General features: G+C 43.5%; 1 protein-coding gene across 1 annotated transcript in view; it reads left to right on the forward strand.

Annotated features, from left to right (window-relative positions):
• Positions 1-10,935: 10,935 nt before the first annotated feature.
• LOC126068252 (ral guanine nucleotide dissociation stimulator-like) overlaps positions 10,936-22,269 on the forward strand; it is a 469,734-nt gene continuing 458,400 nt past the window's right edge. Inside the window, exon 1 of the mRNA XM_049870697.1 lies at positions 10,936-10,945. The gene's annotated coding sequence lies outside the window, so the exon portion shown is untranslated. The remainder of the gene's footprint in view (positions 10,946-22,269) is intronic.

Genomic DNA, 22,269 nt, shown 5'->3' on the forward strand with positions numbered 1-22,269 from the left:
CAGGTAGATAGATCTTTCTCAATCTCATGCCAGAATAAGTTCTAAGTGGATTACATTGAAACTCCAGAATACAGTAAAATTTGCACACTAGTTAACCACTGGAAAACTGAAGGGATTTTTTATGTTTCACTACAAGGATGGGAAACCCTGGTGGCATAGTGGTTAAGTGCTACAGCTGCTAACAAAAGGGTCAGCAGTTAGAATCCACCAGGCACTCCTTGGAAACTCCATGAAGGCAGTTCTACTCAGTCCTACAGCGTCGCTATGAGTGGGAATCGACTCGGCGGCACTGGGTTTGGTTTTGGTTTTCCATAAGGATGTACAGTATGCCCTTGCTATTGCAGGTTTGGGGAAATGGAGGAGAGAGGTAGGGGATACCTTGCAGTTTTAATCTACTCTTAAACTCCTGTACACACCTCCCCTTTTCAAACCATGGTTTACAAGAGATATTGTCCCCACACATCCCTCTTTTACCAGCCAAATGGTCTTCTTCAAACACACACTTTTCAAAGAACTGAGGAAGTCTAAAGAGGCTTAATTTAGACCCTGCCTTCCCCTCCCTATAGGGTCGCTATGAGTACGAATGACTCGAGGGCAGTGGGTTTCATTTTTTGGTTTGGTTTTTCCTCTGCCTACAGCCTATTTACATGCAGAAAATAACACCTGGAACAGCCCCAGAAAAACCTCAATTTACAGCGATCCCCAGCCCGCACCCACCGCCCCCAAAAATCTGTCTTCTTGAACAAGAATCTCAGTGTGCTGATCTGGTCTGCAGTTCACTGCAGGCATTTCCTTCCTCACAATTTACCAGTCACCAGTTAAGCGTCTCATTTAGACCTTCTCCGCCAGTGCCCAACTGCTTAGAACACTTTTTGCCCTTTAACGAATCTCTGGGTTCCTTCAGCCCACTCAGAGCGCCCACCTGCGGTGAACCTGGGCCCAGGGCTCGCCTGCAGGTCCAGCGGGCAGAGAAGCTTCTCAGGGCAGCACTCGGGCTTGGTCCCCGGGTCACGCCTCCGAAGTAAACCCGTGTGTACCTCGCTGATTGGATAATCCATCTCTGGAGTATGTCTTAAAAAAAAAAACTTAGGTGTGTGAAAATCACACTGTTTCCTAAAGAAACACCCCGCCAGCACCAGGGCAGAGGGTCTGCGTCCACCTCAGAAGCGGGATTCGCTGGGGGTGGTTAACCCCAGACTACCCCCGCCACGCCCCGCCCTGCCATCCCGTTCGTCAGGATCCTGCGAAGGTGCGAAAACACCGACCGTTCCATCGAGTCGCTCACCTCCAGACAAGCGCGCTGGCTCCCTCCGACGACGCGAGAGAAAGCCCCGTCGCTCGCGAACGCGCACGCGCACTAGCGCTCTCTTGCCTTTGCCCCTGTAGTCAAAGCGCCAGAACCTCCGACCAGGCTCGGGCCCGCCCCGGCCCTGTCCGTCAGCGTCCGCGACAGCCAATCAGCTCGCACGGGAGGCCCAGCGCCGGCCACGTAGCCACAGCAGCCAATCACTAAATGGCCCTCGGCTGCGCAGGCTCCAAACTCCCAGGGAAGTCTGTCGCTACACCGTGGGGTGGGTGTGAGGCCTGCACAAAAGGCAGAGCCTGCGTGTTCGGGGACTGAGAAGCGCTCAATTGATCATTTGCTACATCTGTTAGTTTCTAAAATCCTAATATGAATAGTCATCACCTGGGTATCTTGTTAAACTGCGGATTCTGATCCAGTAAGTTTGGGGTATCGACCTGAGACTCCACCTTTCTAACTCGCTCCCAGGTGCTGGTGATGATGCTCCTGGTCTGAGGACCACCCATGAGAAGCAAGATTTTAAGGAAATCTGTCAGAAAGCGTCGGTTTTGCACCTCCCCATGTTATTTTCAAGTTTTGAGACCTCTTCCTCCAGTGATGCAGAGCATTCCAGTGACTAAGCACGGGGTGTCCTGCTGAGGCTCATAGTTTGGGCACTGGCTGAGGGGAAAAACCCGCTAACTAAACCCACTGCTGTGGTGTCGATTTGGACTCATACGACCCTACAGGTGAGGGTAGAACTGTCCCATAGGGTTTCCAAGGCTGTAAATCTTTAGGGAAGCAGACTGCTTTGTCCCAGGAGCAGATGGTGGATTGGAACCCCTGACCTTTCACTGCTCTCTTTAATTTCCACACCACCCACCTTGGGCTAAGGGAAAACAACCTATGCCGACTTGGGGTTGGAGTGTGGAAAGTAGAAATGGAGACCGTATGATCCTTGGAAATGACACGACTGTTTGTTCTAAAATAGTAGGCATGTGTTTCTGAGTGGTAGCTCTACCAGACTCTGGCATACGGTCTCCCCTACTTTATGGAATCTACACTCTGTCATAGAACTCCAAGGGCAAGTTCAGGAACGGAGCCTGGAGTATAGGAAAAACATGCAGGGACCTAATGGTTATAGCATAAGTTAGAGTGGATGTAAACCTGCCATCTTGTTGTTGGTGTTAGGTGCCGTAGAGTTGGTTTCAACTCATAGCGACCCTATGCACAACAGAACGAAATACTGCGTGGTCCTGCGCCATCCTTACAATCCTTGTTATGCTTGAGCTCATTGCTGCACCACTGTGTCAATCCACCTCGTTGAGGGTCTTCCTCTTTTCCGCTGACTCTGTACTCTGCCAAGCATGATGTCCTTCTCCAGGGACTCATCCCTCCTGACAACATGTCCAAAGCACGTAAGACGCAGTCTCGCCATCCTTCCCTCTAAGGAGCATTCTGGCTACACTTCTTCCAAGACAGATCTGTTCATTCTTTTGGCAGTCCATAGTATATTCAATATTCTTCGCCAACACCACAATTCAAAGGTGTCAACTCTTCTTCGGTCTTCCTTACCCAGCTTTCACACGCATATGATGTGATTGAAAATACCATGGCTTGGGTCAGGCGCACCTTAGTCTTCAGGGTGACATCTTTGCTCTTCAACACTTTGAAGACGTCCTTTGCAGCAGATTTGCCCAATGCAATGCATCTTTTGATTTCTTGGCTGCTGCTTCCATGGCTGTTCATTGTGGATCCAAGTAAAATGAAATCCTTGATAACTTCAATCTTTTCTCCTTTTATCATGATGTTGCTCATTGGTCCAGTAGTGAGGATTTTTGTTTTCTTTATGTTGAGGTGTAATCCATACTGAAGACTGTGTAAGTGCTTCAAGTCCTCTTCACTTTCAGCAACCAAGGTTTTGTCATCGGCATAACGAGGGTTGTTCATGAGTCTTCCTCCAATCTTGATGCCCCATTCTTCTTCACAGAGTCCAGCTTCTCATATTATTTGTTCAGCATACAGATTAAATAGGTATGGTGAAAGAATACAACCCTGACGCACACCTTTCCAGACTTTAAACCAATCAGTATCCCCTTGTTCTGTCCAAACAACTGCCTCTTGATCTATGTAAAGGTTCCTCATGAGCACAATTAAGTGTTCTGGAATTCCCATTCTTCGCAGTGTTATCCATAGTTTGTTATGATCCACACAGTTGAATGCCTTTGCATAGTCAATAAAACACAGGTAAACATCCTTCTGGCATTCTCTGCTTTCAGCCAGCATCCATCTGACATCAGCAGTGATATCCCTGGTTCCATGTCCTCTTCTGAAACCAGCCTGAATTTCTGGCAGTTCCCTGTCGATACACTCCTGCAGCTGTTTTTTGAATGACCTTCAGCAGAATTTTCCTTGTGTGTGATATTAATATATATTGTTCTATAATTTGCACATTCAGTTGGATCACCTTTCTTGGGAATAGGCATAAATATGGATCTCTTCCAATCAGTTGGCCAGGAAGCTGTATTCTGTATTTCTTGGCATAGACGAGTGAGCACCTCCAGCGCTGCACCTGTTCGTTGAAACATCTCAATTGATATTCCATCAATGCCTGAAGCCTTGTTTTTCACCAATGCCTTCAGAGCAGCTTGCAGTTCTTCCTTCAGTACAACGGTGCCTGATCCTATGCCACCTCTTGAAATGGTTGGATATCGACTAATTCTTTTTGGTATAATGACTCTGTGTAGTCCTTCTGTCTTCTTTTGATGCTTCCTGCATCATTTAATATTTCCCTCATGGAATCCTTTGCTATTACAACGCGAGGCTTGAATTTTTTCTTCAGTTCTTTCAGCTTGAGAAATGCCGAGCGTGTTCTTCCCTTTTGGTTTTCAATCTCCAGCTCTTTGCACGTCATTATAATACCTTACTTTGTCTTCTCACGAAGCCCTGTGAAATCTTCTGTTCAGTTCTTTTACTTCATCAATTCTTCCTTTTGCTTTAGCTGCTCGACGCTCAAGAGCAAGTTTCAGAGGCTCCTCTGACATCCACCTTGGTCTTTTCTTTCTTTCCTTTCTTTTCATTGACCTCTTGCTTTCTTCATGGATGATGTCCTTGATGTCATTCCACAACTCATCTGGTCTTTGGTCACTAGTGTTCAATGCGTCAAATCTATTCTTGAGATGGTCTCTAAATTCAGGTGGGATATACTCAAGGTCATAGTTTGGCTCTCGTGGACTTGCTCTGCTATTCTTCAGTTTCAGCTTGAACTTGCATATGAGCAATTGATGGTCTGTTCCACAATTGGCCCCTGGCCTTGTTCTGACTGATGATATTGAGCTTTTCCATCGTCTCTTTCCAAAGATGTAGTCAATTTGATTTCTCTGTGTTCCATCTGGCCAGGTCCATATGTATAGTCGCCGTTTATGTTGGTGAACGAAGGTATTTGCAATGAAGAAGTCGTTGGTCTTACAAAATTCTATTATTCAATCTCCAGCATTGTTTCTATCACCAAGGCCATATTTTCCAACTATTGGTCTTTCTTCTTTGTTTCCAACTTTCACGTTCCAATCGCCAGTAATTATCATTGCATCTTGATTGCATGTTTGATCAATTTGAGACTGCAGCAGCTGATAAAAATCTTCTATTTCTTCATCTTTGGCCCTAGTGGTTGGTGTGTAAATTTGAATAATAGTCATATTAACTGGTCTTCCTTGTAGGCGTACAGATATTATCCTATCACTGACAGCGTTGTGCTTCAGGATAGCTATTGAAACGTTCTTTTTGATGATGAATGCAACACCATTCCTCTTCGAGTTGTCATTCTCACCATAGTAGACTATATGATTGTCCAATTTAAAATGGCCAATACCAGTCCATTTCAGCTCACTAATGCCTAGAATATCGATGTTTATGCGTTCCATTTCATTTTTGACGATTTCCAATTTTCCTAGATGCATACTTCGTACATTCAGGTTCCGATTATTAATGGATATCAATGTTCCGCTGCTATTCATTAGGTTTTCCCTGGCTAATGCTTTTCATAAGTAGACTGCCGGGTCCTTCTTCCTAGTCTGTCTTAGTCTGGAAGCTCAGCTGAAACTTGTCCTCCATGGGTGACCATGCTGGTATCTGAATACCGGTGGCATAGCTTCCAGCATCACAGCAACACACAAGCCCCTACAGTATGACAAACTGACAGACACGTGGGGGAAACCTGCCTTAGAAGTCTTAAAAATTTTCCAGATGCTCTTCCGTAATCCCAGAGTCAGGACGTCAAGAAGCCCATTGCCTCCGCCATCTCTCAAACTTGACCTGAACTTAGTGTACAGACTGGCCAACCAGAAGCTTTGTAGTTCAGCATAGCCAAGTCTTATTACCCAGCATTGTCCTGATGTGGTTCAAGAGTCTAAGTGCTAAATTTTCTAAAACTTTCAGACCAGGTGTTGTGATATTCCACCACATTGCTTCAAGCAGTTATCTCTCACTATTCATCAAGGGAACTAAACTGCCACACAGAACTTCATCCTTGTCAGTGTGTTTTATCAGGACTGGAAGTGAAGCTCAATTAGTAATCTTGGACATTGTTCATCACATTGCTCAGTATCAGAGCAGGCATAGCACAAAATTCAGAGCTTCTGGGAACACATTAAATCAAGTAGAGCACTGGTTCTGGTTACAGCAGGAATAAACAGATGTCCGACCAAGAAAAATACATTTGAAGTCTCAAAGAAAAATTCCTTTGCTGTCTTCTAAGGTCGCTATGAGTTGGAATCAACTTGATGGCGATGGGTTTGGTTTGGGTTAGTTTTAGCATTAAACTGGAGGAGTCCTGGTGGCTCAGCAGTAAAGTGCTTGACTGTTAAACAAAAGTCAGTGGTTTAAACCCACCAGCCATTTCACGGGAGAAAGATGTGGCGACCTGCTTCTGTGAAGATTACAACCTTGGGAATCCTATGGGGCAGTTCTATTCTGTCTCGGAATCGACTCCACGGCAATGGGTTTCATTTCAGGTTTATCATTAAACCAGTAGTTCTTAAGCGTGGCTGTACAGTAAAGGTTTTTAAGGGTATAGATTTTGGGCCCCTGTGCCCAGAGGTTCTGATTGGTGTCAGGCGTGGAACCTGGGTAGCTATAGGTTTCAAAAGTTCCACAGGTGATTTGCTATCCAGCATGTGTGAGAACACCTGCATAAGTTGCTAGATCAATGGAGTCAATCTCTCACAAGGAAAAGTCACCTCTGCAACGCAGATCACTAGTGACACGAAGACTGTGAAAACAGAGGGCATTGTCCACACAATATGTGCGAATACGTAAGAAAGGCCAAAAACAATTCATAGGAAATAAATGCACCAAGGATAATTCAGCGGTATAAATTGAAAAGCCAGGTCCACAACTCAGTTTCATTCTAGTTGATTAGCTAAATATTTCAAAAAGAACCCATGCCAAGCGGACCAGCTCTCTAGTGATATCTTCACTTTTTCTACGCCCCACTTACCAAAAGCAAATTCCTGGTTGAATATCATTAACGGTTATTCTCTGAGGCTTTTGCCAAAGTGTGTAAGGAGTCACCAGGGGTACTTGTTAAAATGCAGATCCCCAGGACCCACCCCAGAGCCTCCTGTTACCTCTCATGTAACAATCCTGAAGTCAGTATTGGTTAAATGAGAGTCCAAACTGGACCTCCTGATAGAAAGCATCTACACATAGGCAAGCCCTCAATTAAAATAGCTATGCAATTTTTATTTTTTTTATTAGTTTAGTTTGCCATGCTGGCTAAATATAGGAGGGCCATTCCATTTTTAAAAAACTCCAAGGGATTCTCAGTTCTCTTTACTGGGATTGTATGAAGTTCTGTCATTATTATTATTTTTTAATAAGGCATCGGGATGCTGTTGTTGCACAGAGTTTTTCTATGGAATGATGTGTAATGCAGTGGAGCTTGACTCAGTTTTTAACTCAATTAGTGAGGTCCCTTCAGAATGCTCTGCTAACAACAGCCATCTTTTTCTAAAGTGACTTTATTTGTGACACCAAAAATATGGAAGCCCAATGTGTGAGCCTTCAAATTAGCTTCTGTCCTGCTCTGATGCTTTTAAAAATACATTTCACGACATCCAAATGGGGAGGAATGTTTTTTGCCTTGTAAACTTGTAGCTCTATCTATTGGCTAAAATAAGGACAGATTTCACTGATATTTAACTAGCATGAATACTGTGAATTTTAAACTAGAAAAAAATTGTTTTTCTCTTTATGGGTGTCATCCTTATAAACAGAGGCAACAGGAAACAAAGAGATGCTTACTTGAGAATAAGAATTTGTATTAAGGACATCTAGGCCCTTATTCATTTTCTGTTTCTCAGTCTACTTGCCTCACATATGTAACTCGGCCCCACCTCTCTGCCCCTTGATAACTTAGCTCCAGCCACAACTATCTTCTTAACTTTTCCTCAAATACTCCAAGCCCACTCTTCTCGCAGGAACACACTACTCTCTCTGGATGGAATCTTCTGCCCCCATGTACGCACAGGGCCCTCTCTCTCTCATTGAACAGGTCTTTGCTTAAAGGAGTCCTTGTCAGAGAGGCCTTGCCTGGACAAATGATCCAAAGAAGCATTTCCTCTGGCAGCTGGTGCTCTCTAACCAAGACTTTCTCAACCAAGGTTCGGTGAGAGAATTTCCCTAGAGAGAATCACGTCAGTGACTTTTTTCATGCTTCCCAAGGATGGTACATAGCTAACATCCTTGTAGTTGCATAGAAGAAGTTACTTCATTGTATATAACAGGTGCTTTAGGGCATTAGTGTTTAATTCTCTTGTGGAACTCATAGAAAAGGTCTGCTGTAAATGGTTATCCTACTTGATTTTTCCTCTGAGATCTTATCAACATTTCATGAATTATCTCTTTATTGTCCTAGAATGTAAGCATATGGACCTTGATTTTGTTCCCTGCTTATCCTCCATGCCTAGAAATGGTATATAGTAAAAAAAAATAAATAAAAAATAAAAAATCCACTGCCATCAAGTCAATTTCGACTCATAGTGACCCTATAGGACAGAGTAGAACTGCCCCAGATGGTCTCCAAGGAGTGCCTGGTGGATTCGAATTGCCGATCTTTTGGTTAGCTGCCATAGCTCTTAACCACTATGCCACCAGGGTTTTCCTGGTATATAGTAGACACTCAAAAATATTTGTTGAAAAAATTGCACAGCAGCAATTTGTGTTATAACTTTTTATGTAAAAGCTTTTCCATTGTTAAAACAATTCATGTTAAAACTTCTATATCCAGAAACATGTATATTATAGATTTCCTGAGTGGTATGATAAGACAGAAAATGTTAAAAGAATTGGAAAAGCTAAAACTATTAGTCCAGATAATAATAACAGAAGGCTTTAGTCATCCAATCAGAAATGACCAACTGCTAAAGCAGGATGAGAGATAGGGGAGGGGTTAATAATTTGAGGATGTTTTCTACAACCCTTACCAATGGAAAGCAGAGTGGGCTTTCATTCCAAACAGGATCAGAAATGGACTCTAGGGATTGCTGTGGGTGCGCCATTCAGGAAGAATTAATAACATAATTAAATTCTGCATCCTCATGAGACAGAGGAAAACCAAGAAACCCATTTCATGCACTCTAGATTTTTAAAAAGGAAAACATGATCAGTGTAGGCCCCATTTAGGAGATAACTGAAAGGAAGTGACTGAAAAAGTCAATAACCCACGAGAAAATCCTATACACTTTTTCCCCTGCTGTCCGTGAAAAGTTTGTACCAAGAAATAAAAATAACAAGCATTTTGGGATAGAAGCTAAAAAGAGAACTGGTAAAAAGAGAACTGGTAAAGCCATATAAATTACTACAGAAAAAATAGGGCATTTTCCCCAAACTCACAAGAGAGCTCATGTGAACAGGATAAAGACACCCAATAAATTATAAATGAGGAGAATAATAACTACACCAGAAAGACTTTGAAAGGCACCTTGCAAGTGTCTTAGAAACCAATAAAAGGAGATTGTTTCAGCATGTGACAGGGAGGAAGTCACTCAAAGAATAGGTGGGATCTTTGATCCTTGTAGATAAAGGATTTGCTCAAGAATGGAAAAGGGGACATTTTACACATTTGAGCCAAGTGGAAAGAATAAATGGAGGCTTCCTTTCCCATGATGTCCCCAAAGATGAACTAGTTGGAATTACTTGACTGCATGCTACTCAAAGATAGTATCCCAGGCTGGACAAAATCAATGTGGACAAACTGTCAGGACAGAGAGATGGAGAATCTGCTGACTCAGATGGGTGGCTTATATCTACAAATGTGTGGCTGTAACCCCATTCAATGAAGGAGTTCAGAGGAGACCTGAAGAATCATGATCAGAAGAGCTTTGCTTTAATAACAGGTAAACTCAAAAAGCCTACAATACCCCAAAACCCACTGCTGTTGAGTCGATTCCAACTCATAGCGACTGTATAGGACAGACCAGAACTTCCCCATAGAGTTTCCAAAGAACACCTGGTGGATTCGAACTGTCGACCTCTTGATTAGCAGCTGTAGCACTTAATCACTACACCACCAGGGTTTCTCAGAGCCTACAATAGGGATTAAAAAAAATCATTGAGTATTTAAACGAAAATCATCTTTGGGAGGAAAGACAATGTGATTTTTAAAAGTAAAAGTATGCTTAATTTGCTGGTTTCAGGAGAGTTGTGCTGATCAGTAAACAAATGAGAACTGATGAGTATCTTCTGGGCTAGTATATTTCTTTCCAATTGACTTTAATTAGGCTTTACATGATGGCAACAGGGTACAGACCACAGAATATTGCACAATCAATAGACAGCAACGTGCCCTCCTCTGAATGAAGTCCAAAGAGTAGGAATCCTCAGGGTTACCATTAAACATACACCTACTTCTTAACTCCTGTAGTAAAGAAATACTTAAGTGTTTGCTAAGTAGGTTACTTTCAAAATTTGACATACTTCAAATGCCCTTATCATATACATTGTCTTGCTGTTTCAATAGGCATGATAAGAATTACATATCGCAATATTGTATTACTATTACTTATGAATTTATTAACCAGGTAAAGTTACAGGCTTAAAACGAACTAAACGCCCAGCACACAGTAAGCATTCAATAAATGTTAACTGCATTTAAATTGATTTAAGTAAATAAATAAAACTTCAGAAAATCAATCAATAGATTCCAGACTGTCCACTCTCCCCTCCCAACCCCAACTTTCCTTTCTTTTCTACTGGGCTCCCTTCTGGAATTTCATCAGCTATCTCCAGCTATATCAGCAACAGCCCTCTGGCAAAAAGTTCCTGCTAATAAGGGGGCAAAAAAACATACTCTTTACATATTCTTACAGCTATTTATGGGAGTTCCTGGGTGGTACAAACACTTAAGCACTGGACTACTAGCTGCAGAGGTTGGCAGTTTGAATCCACCCAGAGGTGTCTAAGAAGACAGGCTTAGTGATCTGTATCTGAAAGTTCACAGCCTTGGAAACCCTGTGGAGCACAGTTCTACTCTAACACACATGGGTCGCCATAGTTGGAGTCAACTCGGGGACAACTGTTTGTTAGCTTACCTAAAAACATTAAGGTTAATGAATAGTAATCCCCATTCACTCACACATGCCCCAGCTTTGAGGAAGCGCACCTTGGGTATGGTAATTTAGTCCTGATAAGTGTGTAAGGTTTGGGATGCAGCAGTCACCCATAGCTGAGGCACAGACAGATAAAACATGGCATAAAACAGAGAAAGGGAAAAAGACTGAGAGAGACACAGACTATGGTTTAGGGAAGATGTTAGAAGTCAGTCGCCTATAGGGTGAAACAGGTGAAGCGAAGGAGCAAAACAGGCAGCGATAAGACAGAAGAGTTGGGGACTGTGGTATTACTAAATTACAGCCCGTTTTCGCAACATGAGAATGCAAGATCTACCATATCTCACATTTTTAGAGATCTAGAAATCTGGATTTTTATGAGAACTTACCCATTTTTAAAAAAAAAAATCTCTGTGGACCAAGCAAAACACACCTGCAAATCAGATACGAGCCACAGCTACAACCCTCAGCTAAAAGGGTCAATTCCCCAGCCTAAAATCTCTCAAACCCCTTCCCAGAACTGTGTCATATGACCACTGCTAGATGCAGGGGAGGCTGGGAAATTAAGGTGGTTTTTGTTTGGTTGTTTGTTTGTTTTAAGCTGAGTACATCGTTGTAGTAAAACCTGGGTTAAATTGTCGTAGTAAAACCTGGATTCAGCTACTAAGCAAGAAGGAGACCACACATCCAAAGGAGGGAATATGCCCCATGCTTTGAAATACTAGGTCTAAGAGAACTCCACAAACATCTACCTTCTCAGCAACCTCCTTTCTCCCTACTCTTCAATGTTCCCTGGAGGTCCCTAAATCAGGCAACTAGCCTGAGTATAATGTGACTTGTACTGTTTTATTCCGCCATGCGCTCCTTGGAAACTCTATGGGGCAGTTCTACTCCGTCCTATAGGGTCGCTATGAGTCGGATTCGACTCGAGGGCATTGGGTACTGGGTTACTGTTTTATTACACAACTGCATTCAATTAAAGGACTGCAATCACTGTGCTAAACGGGGCCATTATCAATATAGTGTGTGTCTGGGGAAAGCAGACAAATGAGAAAGGAAATATATGCTAGAAATACCAGGTGCAAGAAATTAAAACCTGAATCCCTGCTTTTGCTGGGGCTCTCATGACGTGACAGATGTACTTCTCCTGTCACTGTCCCAGTCTCAAGACAAAAGAATGTCTGAGAAGTCACTAGATTTAAATTACTTAGAAAAATGTCTCCGAAGTCAAAAGCTGTATGAACCAAGTACACATTTCTCGTTTTCACGTCAGTGACCGTCTTATCCAAGAGTTAGATGTAAAAACTTTAAAATGTGAAAGAGAAGGCAATAATCTACCAGTAATGATGCAACATCAATGGGTGTGGGTTGATCAAGCCCTAGGTACTGCCATATTATTTTTCTGACTTTAGATTCTCTGGGCTTTGCCTTAAGCAACATAGGAGCAATGCATCTAGTTAAGACACTCAGCAGAGTATCAGTTTCAGGTTTTCTGTAGTCTTTTTTTTTTTTTTTTGAACATTTTCTTGTGGTTTGAGTAAAATTTTACAGAGCTTATTACTTTCTCATTCAACAATTTATGCACGTTTTGTTTCGTGACAGAAGCTGCAATCCCCTCAATCCCCAGTTCCTTCCTGGGTACCCATTAGCCCATCTTCCCCTCCCCTTCCTGCCTTCTGAATTTTGTTCTGGGGAAAATGCTGCCCTTTTGGTCTTGTGTGGTTGATTGTTCAGAGAAGCAGGTTCCTCAAGGGTGTTATTCACTTTAGGGACTGGTCTATTGTTTGGCAGAAAGGTGATCTCCAGGAGTGGGTTCAGTTCCAGGTTTGAAGAGTATCTAAGGGCCATAGTTTCAGGGCTTCCACCAGTCTCTATCAGACCAGTAAATCTGGTCTTTTTTATGAATTTGAATTTTGTTCTAGAGTTGTCTCCCACTCTGTCCAGGACCTTCTATTACGGTCCCAATCAGAGTGGTTGGTAGTGGTAGCCAGACACCATCTAGTTCTCCTGGTCTCAGGCTAGTGGAAGCTTTGGTTCGTGTGGTCCATTAGTCCTTTGGACTGTTTCCTTGAATCTTTGATTTTCTTCAGTCTTCTTTGCTCCAGACAGAAAGAGAGGAATAGTTGTATCTTAGATGGCCACTCACAAGCTTTTAAGACCCCAGTTGCTACTCACCAAAGTAGGACGTAGGACCTTGTCTTTATGGGCTATGTTATGCCAATTGACCTAGATGTCCCCTGAAACTATGGTCCTAAGCCCTCAAGCCCCATGACTCAGTCCCTTAAGGAGTTTGGTTATGGCTGAAAAGTTTCCATAACTTTGCCCCCTGTGTGCTCTACTGTATACATTGATACGTTGGCAGCACTCGCATTTATGTATACGCTCATGGGTGTACTCCCACACCTGTTCAGCTTACATACCTACCTATGCATCCACTCTTAAATTATAGTTTGTGGTTAAGTTATTGCAGAATCGTGTATGTAATAGTATTTACCTGCCAGTGCCTTCCTTTGCCTTGGTCACATGTTGCTGACCTCCCCTTATTGTGTAATGCCTTTCCCTTTACCCAAGTTAACATGTGTCTACTATTTAGTAAGAGATTTTCCCTCCCTCCTGTTCCCATCCCTAGTAACTATCAAAGAATATTTCTTTCTGTGTGTAAACCTTTTCTTGACTTTTTATGATACTGATCTCACATAATATTTGTCTTTTTGTGATTGACTTATTTCACTCAGCATAATGTCCTCTAGGTTTATCCATGTTGTGAGATATTTTGCGGAGTCACTGTTATTCTTTAACGTTGCCTAGTATTCCATTGTGTGTATGTATCATAGTTTGATTATCCATTTGGCCCATGATGGGCACTTAGGTTGCTTTTTCTGTAGTCTTAACAGACCTGGATTTGCTCTTGATTTCTACCTAGAATTTACTTCCTTCAGTTTTTTTGGAAGATCGTTTGTACTTAACCTTATGTTCCATTTACTGGGAAGCAAGATAAATCATTTGCTTCCATTTTTACTTTTTACTCATTTCTCAGCATTTTTGTGGAGCTCTCCCCCACACTTCCCCACCAATGATGAAATCTTTAATTAACATTTTTTTAGTCATCAGGATTTTCTAGCGCTAATGATGCCTGGGAGCCCTGGTGGTGCAGTGGTTAAGAGCTCAGCTGCTAACCAATATGTCGGCAGTTTGCAGCCACCAACCGATCCTTCAAAATCCTAATGGGAAGTTCTACTCTGTCCTTTAGGGTCACTATGAGTCAGGATGGATGCGATGGCGATGGGTTTGTTTTGGTTTTGGGCTTAATGATGCCTGAGGAGCCTGTCAATAGCAACACAAATCCACATACGAACATTAAATCCCTGGTACTGGAGTTGTTTACTCTGGGCCTTGCTGGCCAGCTCTTGGTGTTCCTTCATCTGTCTGAATCAACGTGGGCTGCCAGCTTTTGTAGAGTCAATATTTGTGTTTCAATCAAGTCAAGTCTCTTTGGAGTTCATCCTTCTTTACTCTTCCATTGAGAAATATCAAGACCCTGCCCTTTCCTGTAGTTTTAGGGAATGTCTTGTCCTCATCCTCCTATTCCAAAGAAGACATCAAATGAGAATTACTGTTTCCCTGTCAGTCTACCAGTTTCACTTCTATTACATTAGCCTTCAGCAACCCATGCTAAGCCTCATGAGTCAAATCTTAATTTAGATTTTGAAAGCCACAGTTCAAAATATAAAATGCCCTTCTGTATTAGACAGGGCTTGCTTTGGAATATACATGTGGAAAATCCTGTTGCAGTGGCTTATGCAAAATTTTTTAAAATCTTCTCAACAAGTCCAGAGGTAGGCTGGTGCAGCAGCTGTGCAAAGTCATTGCTGAAAGTTTGCTTGCCCAGAAAGCAACTCTGGGATGGACAATGCACACAGGAGTTTACTAATGAGTGCTCTTGGGATCAATCCCTGTGGGATAATGGAAGGAAGCAGGATTGGACAGAGAAGAAGTTGGGCTGTGGTGCCGTCACAAGAGGACCTCAGCCAATCACATGAGATCTGAAGCTGTGATGGTTTTTTAGAATTTTTCTGAGTTGGGGCAAGGGAACAGGCCTTTATACTCCCTCAAAAGCCAGTCACTAGACATGGGTTGCCCACCAGGAAGGAGGTATGACCTTGGGAGGGGTGCCATCTTCAGCTGAGGGTAATTCCCAGAGAGGGCTCACAGCTGAAGGCTATCAGCTGGCCACACTCCCAGCAGTGGGGGGTAACAAACTCCAGTCCTGAAGGGGATCTCAGTAGAGAAGGTCAGTGTGGAGCACAGTCTTCATATCCTAGGCTCCTTCTACCTTTCTGACCTGCCACTCTTAGCATTTGGCTTTCACGCTCACTGTTGCTTCATGCTCTCAAGATGACTATTCCACCCCTTGCCTTATTTCTGCACTCGAAGCAGAAATAAGAAGGATGTAAAAAGGAAGAGGAGGTAGCACCTATATTAAGAAAGGAATGGTCTCCCAGAGATGTCCACCAATCTTCTGTTCACATTTCATGGGCCACAACTTGTCACATGGCTATTTCTAGATGCAAGAGCTGACGGGAAATGTATGTTTTAGGCAGACACATTGCTGCCTCGATGAAAGTCAGAATTCAGAGTTTTGATTTTCAAGAAAAAAAGGAGAATGGAGATTGGAATTAGCAACTACCAGTACTCCTACACTATCTGATTTTCAAAACTAGTTAACTCTCTTTGACAAGAAGTTGGCAATTCTCTATAAACCTCAAGGATTTTTTTTCCTAATTTCTTCCCAGAAGCCACTTCTCTATCTTAATCATACATTAGTTGTACTACTTCCTTCTGTGGCCACTGCAGGTTAGGATTCCTTTTCTAGTTGTCACGATTATCTCAAAAGAGTAAACCTTAAACTTCTTTCTTGCTGATTCATCATTTCTCTCTTTTGCCCTTTTTCTCCTTCACACAGGCACAGATACACCTGGGTTTACTCTTCCCATGTTTTTGAGAATAGAGTGATAGTAACTAAGTGCCCTCATTTCATCCAGTCTAAAATCATCATTGTATCCCTGTCAGTGTGGGATCAAACTAAAGGGCATCTAGAGATAAAAGAGGAACCATTGGCAAAATGGATACACAGAGGATAGAGGTATAGCAAATCCAAGGTAGGGAATCCAGCCAAAGTACAATGGACTGGGAAAAAGGTTGCCAGGTTTGGCAAATAAAAATATAGGATAACCAGTTAAATTTTAATTTCACGTAACTAAAAAATAATTTTAGTATAAGTATTTCCCAAATATTGTATGAGACACTCTGATACTAAATATTTATTTGTTGTTTATCTGAAACTAAAATTTAACTAATTACCCTGTGTTTTGTCTGGCAACCCTGACCAGGAGGAATACTGTCCACACCATCACAGAGCTGAATACTGCTACTGTGCCCGCATCTCTAACTACTGACTTCACCTCCTCCCCTGGAGCTTTCCCATAAACGTCTAGCCTGAGAACTACTGTCCAGTATGTCTGGAGACTCATCAAGACAGCTAAAGCTAAAGCATTCTTTGCAAAAACTTACATTTTTTATTATTTCCTAGAACACAGACCCCCTTGGGCATGTAGATGAGCTTCAAGTGGGTCTCTGAATCCACTGAAATTGTGGCCTTATATTGTTTTCATTTATTTATATTCATTCATTCATTCATCCTTTCATTTAGTCATTTGACAAACATTTATGGCTCCTTACTGTATTAAAGGCACTAAACAAGGTCCAGAGAAAAAAGTCAAATAAGAAAGAGTCCCTTCATTCAAGATGCCCCTGTTATATTTGACATAACCTACTCTCGGGTGTAGTTAATGGTGGTGTGCCAGGGACCCTCCGTCAATCCTACAGACATGGCTGGAGACTTTGCTGCCAATTTGCCATGGTATAAGTCTGTCCTTTCTGAGCATATGGATTCAGAAAACTTGATAGGAGAACGCAATGCTTCAAAGGTTAGGCCACACCACTGCATTGAGTACTGAAGGGAGCATGAAATGAGGGGTATTCTGCTATCTTGCATTATTAGATCATGAGACTTTTCCATGCTTGCTACTATGTAGCAAGCACTCTAAGAGGACAGAAGCACAAATGAGAAGCAAAGAATTGTAATTGGAGGTTTTCACTGTCAAGCACTGTGAACGAACAAGACACTTAAGGGAAAGAAGTAGTGAGACGGTCTTTTCCACAGGACTTGATCATAGAGAAACTTCTTAACCTGCCTCTCCAAAGACAGGGATTGGAGAGGGAGTACGGTGGTCTCTAGTCTCCACCCTTTGAAACAGCTGAACAGTTTAAGGAAAAAACCTCACAGACAGAGATGCTGAGAAAACAGTGCCAATTATTCGTGAGATTAAGGGCTTTGCTGAAGTATTCTCACAACTAATGTCTAACTCTATCGTTGACTTTGGACTAGCAAAGAAAACAGCTAATATCAACCTTCCTTTTTCATACCTCTCCCCTAAGAAATCAGAATGAAGAAGTATCCACTTCTCCCCAGCCTCCAGAAAGAAAGGAACACATCTTGGACATGTATTCTACTCCTGAGGGATGCTGTTTTCTTTTATTTTGAAGTTTCTCGTGATTAGAGTTGAGAGAGAGAAAGAGAAGACAGATTCAAAGATCCCAGATTTATCTTAAAAACACACCCCATAGCTAGAATGCTCCTCAGAATCAAGGATGGCGAGACTTGTCTCACGTACATTGAACATATTATCAGGAGGTTCCAGTCCTTCTGGATTCAACAGGACTTGTAAAACATACTACAGAAAATCTCTACCCTTAGGTATAGGCCAAGGGCTCCTCTTTTCAGGATCTATGCCTCAGGGGACCCATGCTTTGGAGGCCTTCCTTGAAATTTTCCGTCCCCCTCTTGTAGGTGTGGCAGTACCATTGGCGCGGGATGCCCAGAGCCCAGACTGGGATCTCCACAGACCTTGTTGCCTGTTCTGTCCTTTGGAGCACTCTCTAATTTTCTGCCTCATGGGTAGGGTTCACCAGATGCCCCAAGAAACTCTGGCCAATATATCCATGGGGTTGTCCCTGAGCTTCTGGGCTAGGCCCTGGATCTACAATGGCAGTCTGGTGAGCAGATTACTCCTGATGGCAAAAGCAGTACTTCTTGTGTGGGATCACATGAGATTGGAATAAATTCACAGTTGGGGGAAAAGGTAATTAGCCAGCTCCACTAACCAGCAGAGCTCAGGACAGAAGTGGCTCCTGTCCAGGCATAAACAGTCCATGGACTTTGAGTATCTTCCCCCCTGCATGGACCTGTGAGGGCCTATTCTAGGAGAATAGGCACTTGATGGCACACTGCAACCATTTCAGCCCTGCTGTGGAGAGGTGAGTGTTTAATATTGGACACCACTTTGGCTATTAAACAGGGTCCTCACCAACCCACATCAGGGGCAAAAGGACTGGTGGCTCCACTCAGGTCACTCAGTGAACTGTGGCAGGGGTCCAAGGATAACTGGTACCTCCCAGTCCTTACAACCAAAAGTATTTGGGGCCCATGGTCCATCTGCAGAACCCACCCACATGTAAGCTCTAGGCAACAGGGACCCACTTTCCTCACAGACACTTGGGGAAAGTTTCTCAGCCCCCTGCCTTGTTCAGAGCATGAGTCCCTACTGGAACCAGATACCAGTACCTACAACAATCACCTCTGACCCTCTAAGATTGTAGGACAGAACTTGTACCACACACTACATGTTGAGCTACCTGGACACCTGAGCTGAATCCATACAAGAAAAGTGAATGGACTCCTAGACTGATATATCTGATAACAACTCTACCCATCTGGTGACAGGACATCAGAGCTTCAAAGGCAAAAATAATCCAGCTAGCTCACTCAAGCAACCCATTTGGGCATATCAAAACAAAACAAACTGAGAAGCTAGAATATGGGAAGCAAAAAATCTTGTGAGTGGGTCACTGGGGTAATAGTGAATGGTGCTACTCCCATTTCTCCCCTTGATTCTTGGACCCATGAATCCTGGCTATGGGAGATACAACACTGTATATTGGACGCTGATTTAGAGCATATGCAGCCCCTAGGTGAACACTGCCCCAACCCTGCAAGGTACTGCCACCTAGCGGGCACTGTAATTGTGTCTTTAGGAGTCCATTTCATCATTCTATCAAACCAGCTACTTCAGGATGATGGGGAACACGGTAAGACCAGTGAATTCCACGAGCATGGGAACACTACTGCATTTCATTTGCTGTGAAGGGAGTCCCTTGATTCAAGGAAATGCGTGCGGGATACTATGATGGTGGATAAGGCATTCTCTAAGCGCATGGGTGATAGTTTTGGCAGAAGGATTGCATGCAGAGGAAGCAAATCCATACGCAGAGTAAGTGTCTATTCCCCTGAGCACAAAATGCTGCGCTTTCCATGATGGAAGTGGGCCGATGCAATCAGCTTGCCACCAGGATTCTAGATAATCACTCTGAGGGATGGGGCCGAATCGGGGACTCAGAGTTGGTGGCTGCTGCTGGCAGATTGGGCCCTTGGCAGTTGTTGTCGCCAAGTCTGCGTTGATGAGTAGAAGTTTATGTTGCTGGGCCCATGCATACCTCCATCCCTGCCATCATGGCCACTTTGTTCATGAGCAATGATGAAAGTACCTGGGAAAGGAGGATGAGTGGTTTCCACAAAACACGTCATCCTATCCACTTGATTGTTAAAGTCTTCATCTGCTGAGGTCACTCTTTAGTGAGCATTCACATAAGACACAAATATCTTCACTTCTTTGGCCCATTCAAAGAGGTCTATTCACATACCTCTTCCCCATAAATTCTTCTCTCCAGTATTCCAATCATGTTCCTTCCAAGAACTTGACAATCCAGCCATTGGCCACAGCCCATGAATCAGTATACATACAATGGCTCATATGGCCATCTCTCCTTCCAAGCAAAGTGAACACCTAGGTGCACTGCTCGAAGCTCTGCCCATTGGGAGGATTTCCCTTCACCACGGTCCTTCAGGGAGGTCCCAGGAAGGGGCTGTAGTGCTGCCTCTCTCCATTTTCAACTAGTGCCTGCATATTGCACACAGCCATCTGTAAACAAGGCACGAGTTTTTGCATCTTCAGTCACCTGATCATAAGGAACAGCCCATGGGGCCATAGGTGCAGACTGGGAGATGAAATGTAATGTGAGAGGAGTGGAGACCATAGGATTTGGGCCATTTCCTCATGCAACTTACTTGTGCCTTCAGGTCCTGCTCAGGCCCGATCTTGTATATATTGCTTCAATTAATGATGGAGTGCTGCTGGGCAAGTCCAACTTTATGACTCTGTGGGTCAAACAACATCCAGTTCATAATGGGAAGCTCAGGCCACATGGTGACTCGGTGGCCCACAGTTAAGTCTCTACTAAGCCCAGTCAGAAGCCAAAAGGTGTTTCTCAAAAGGAGAGTACTTATCTGCAGAGGATGGCAGGGATTTACACCAAAATCCTACAGATCTGCTCAGTGATTCACCAAAAGGGGCCCTTCCTTCTAAACAAGGATGAAGAAAAAGGCATTGGCCAGATTAATGGCTGCATGCCAGGTACCAGGAGGTGTGTTAATTTGCAGTTCACTTCTGCAAGGAAACTCCTCTTCCAACTGATTGGCTGCTCACATCAGATCACAAAATGAAGACTAATTACATAACTTCTGCCAAACCCCCGAGAATCATGCCCTGACCAAACAGACACATAACATTAACCATCACAGTGGTGATGAAAATGTTCTGATGTAGATACTGATGATGGTTGAATAAGATTATAAAAGTACATAAAGCCACTATGCTACATACTTTAAAACTACTAAAACATTTTATTCTATGAGAAATATACCTGTCAAAATGGTATAAAATATAAAGTATGAAGTGATCTGGAAAAATACTACAACAAAACCAAAAAAATTCCCACTCAGGTGAGTTGGAAAAAAGGTGTGGCTCTGGAGGTGAAGTTCCCTAGCCATGAATGAGGAGTGGCTGTGGAGGAGGTGCAGCAAATGACTCAACCTCTGGTGACCGAGGCACAGCTGGAGATGGAGGACCTGGTGCTCTATAGAGCTCTGATGTTGAGCAGGAGCAGGATTGACATCATGAAGTGACCTGGGAGCCATTTCTGGAGGTGGCCCAGGATTCAAACCTACCCCTCCAGCTGTCTGTCCATCTGATGTTGGTGACAGAATAGTTGGTGCACTATGGAGCTCCAGTGTTAGTGCAGGGGCAGGATCAATATCAGCAGGTGGTCCGGGAGCTGGTTCTGAAAAGGATCCATGAGGACCCTGTCCCCAGGAGGTCACAATCTGTAGGGGAGACACGAAGATGGATGAAAGAATGGAAACAAATACATGCAAAGAGAAAAGCGTATTTTATAGAGAAAACAAGGTGCTGTGAGATAAGGCTGGTGTGTGATCCAAAAGACCTCATTACAGTGACATTTATGTGTGAACAGAATGACAGGAGGGACCAGCCCTGCATGAGCCTGGGGACAGCGTACCAGGGAGAAGACAAAACTGGTGCAGAGACTGGGAGGCAGATGTGAGTTTGTCCAGAGTGGGGGTTGAAATGCAGCCAGTATGGCTAGAGGGAACTGAGGAGGAGAGGAAGCAGGAAGGAGGAGGACAGGTCCAGGCCCCATGACCTGGTGTGCTGGAGGAGTTATCTCCTGCTCTGTGATAACAACACCCCCAGAATTAATGACTCACAACACAACACAGCACACAGTCTCTGTGTGCCAGGAATCCAGGCATGGCTTACCTGGTGCCTGCCCCAAGTTCTCAGGACCCTGTGGTTGTGGTCTCAACTGAGTCTTGACTGGGGAGGATCTGCTCCCTACTCACTTCCATGTTATGAGCAGGACTCTGTGAGCTGTTGGTCTGTCCCTCTCTGTCTGTTGATCAGGACCCTTCCTCAGGTCTTTGTCACATAAGTCTCTCCATGGGCAGGTCATACATCACAGCTCCTTCCTGGGCAAAGAGAGAGAAATAAATGACAGACAGAGAGAGATAAATGAGAAAGAAGGAGAGAGAATAAAAGAGAGCCAAGAAACATTGCCCCAAATGGGGCCATTATGAGTTGAAATCGACTCAGTGGCACCTAACAACAACAATCTTGAGAAGCGAGTCCCTGAGTCCAATCCAAAGTGGGGGAGGATGTGGAGACCAGGAGGTAGGACTGTTGGAAGACAATGTGCAGGCTGTTCACCCCCTACTCTGAGATGAGACACTGGGTCAGATTCTATATAATGGGAGTTACTGAAGGGTTTTATGCACAGGGTGACAATATCTGACGTTCATTTAATTCCAATCCCATCCTAGTGCAGACTGGGAAATGAGACCAAGAGTGG

The sequence above is a fragment of the Elephas maximus genome, chromosome 27 (assembly GCF_024166365.1).
Source record: "Elephas maximus indicus isolate mEleMax1 chromosome 27, mEleMax1 primary haplotype, whole genome shotgun sequence".
NCBI classification, from domain to species: Eukaryota; Metazoa; Chordata; class Mammalia; order Proboscidea; family Elephantidae; genus Elephas; species Elephas maximus.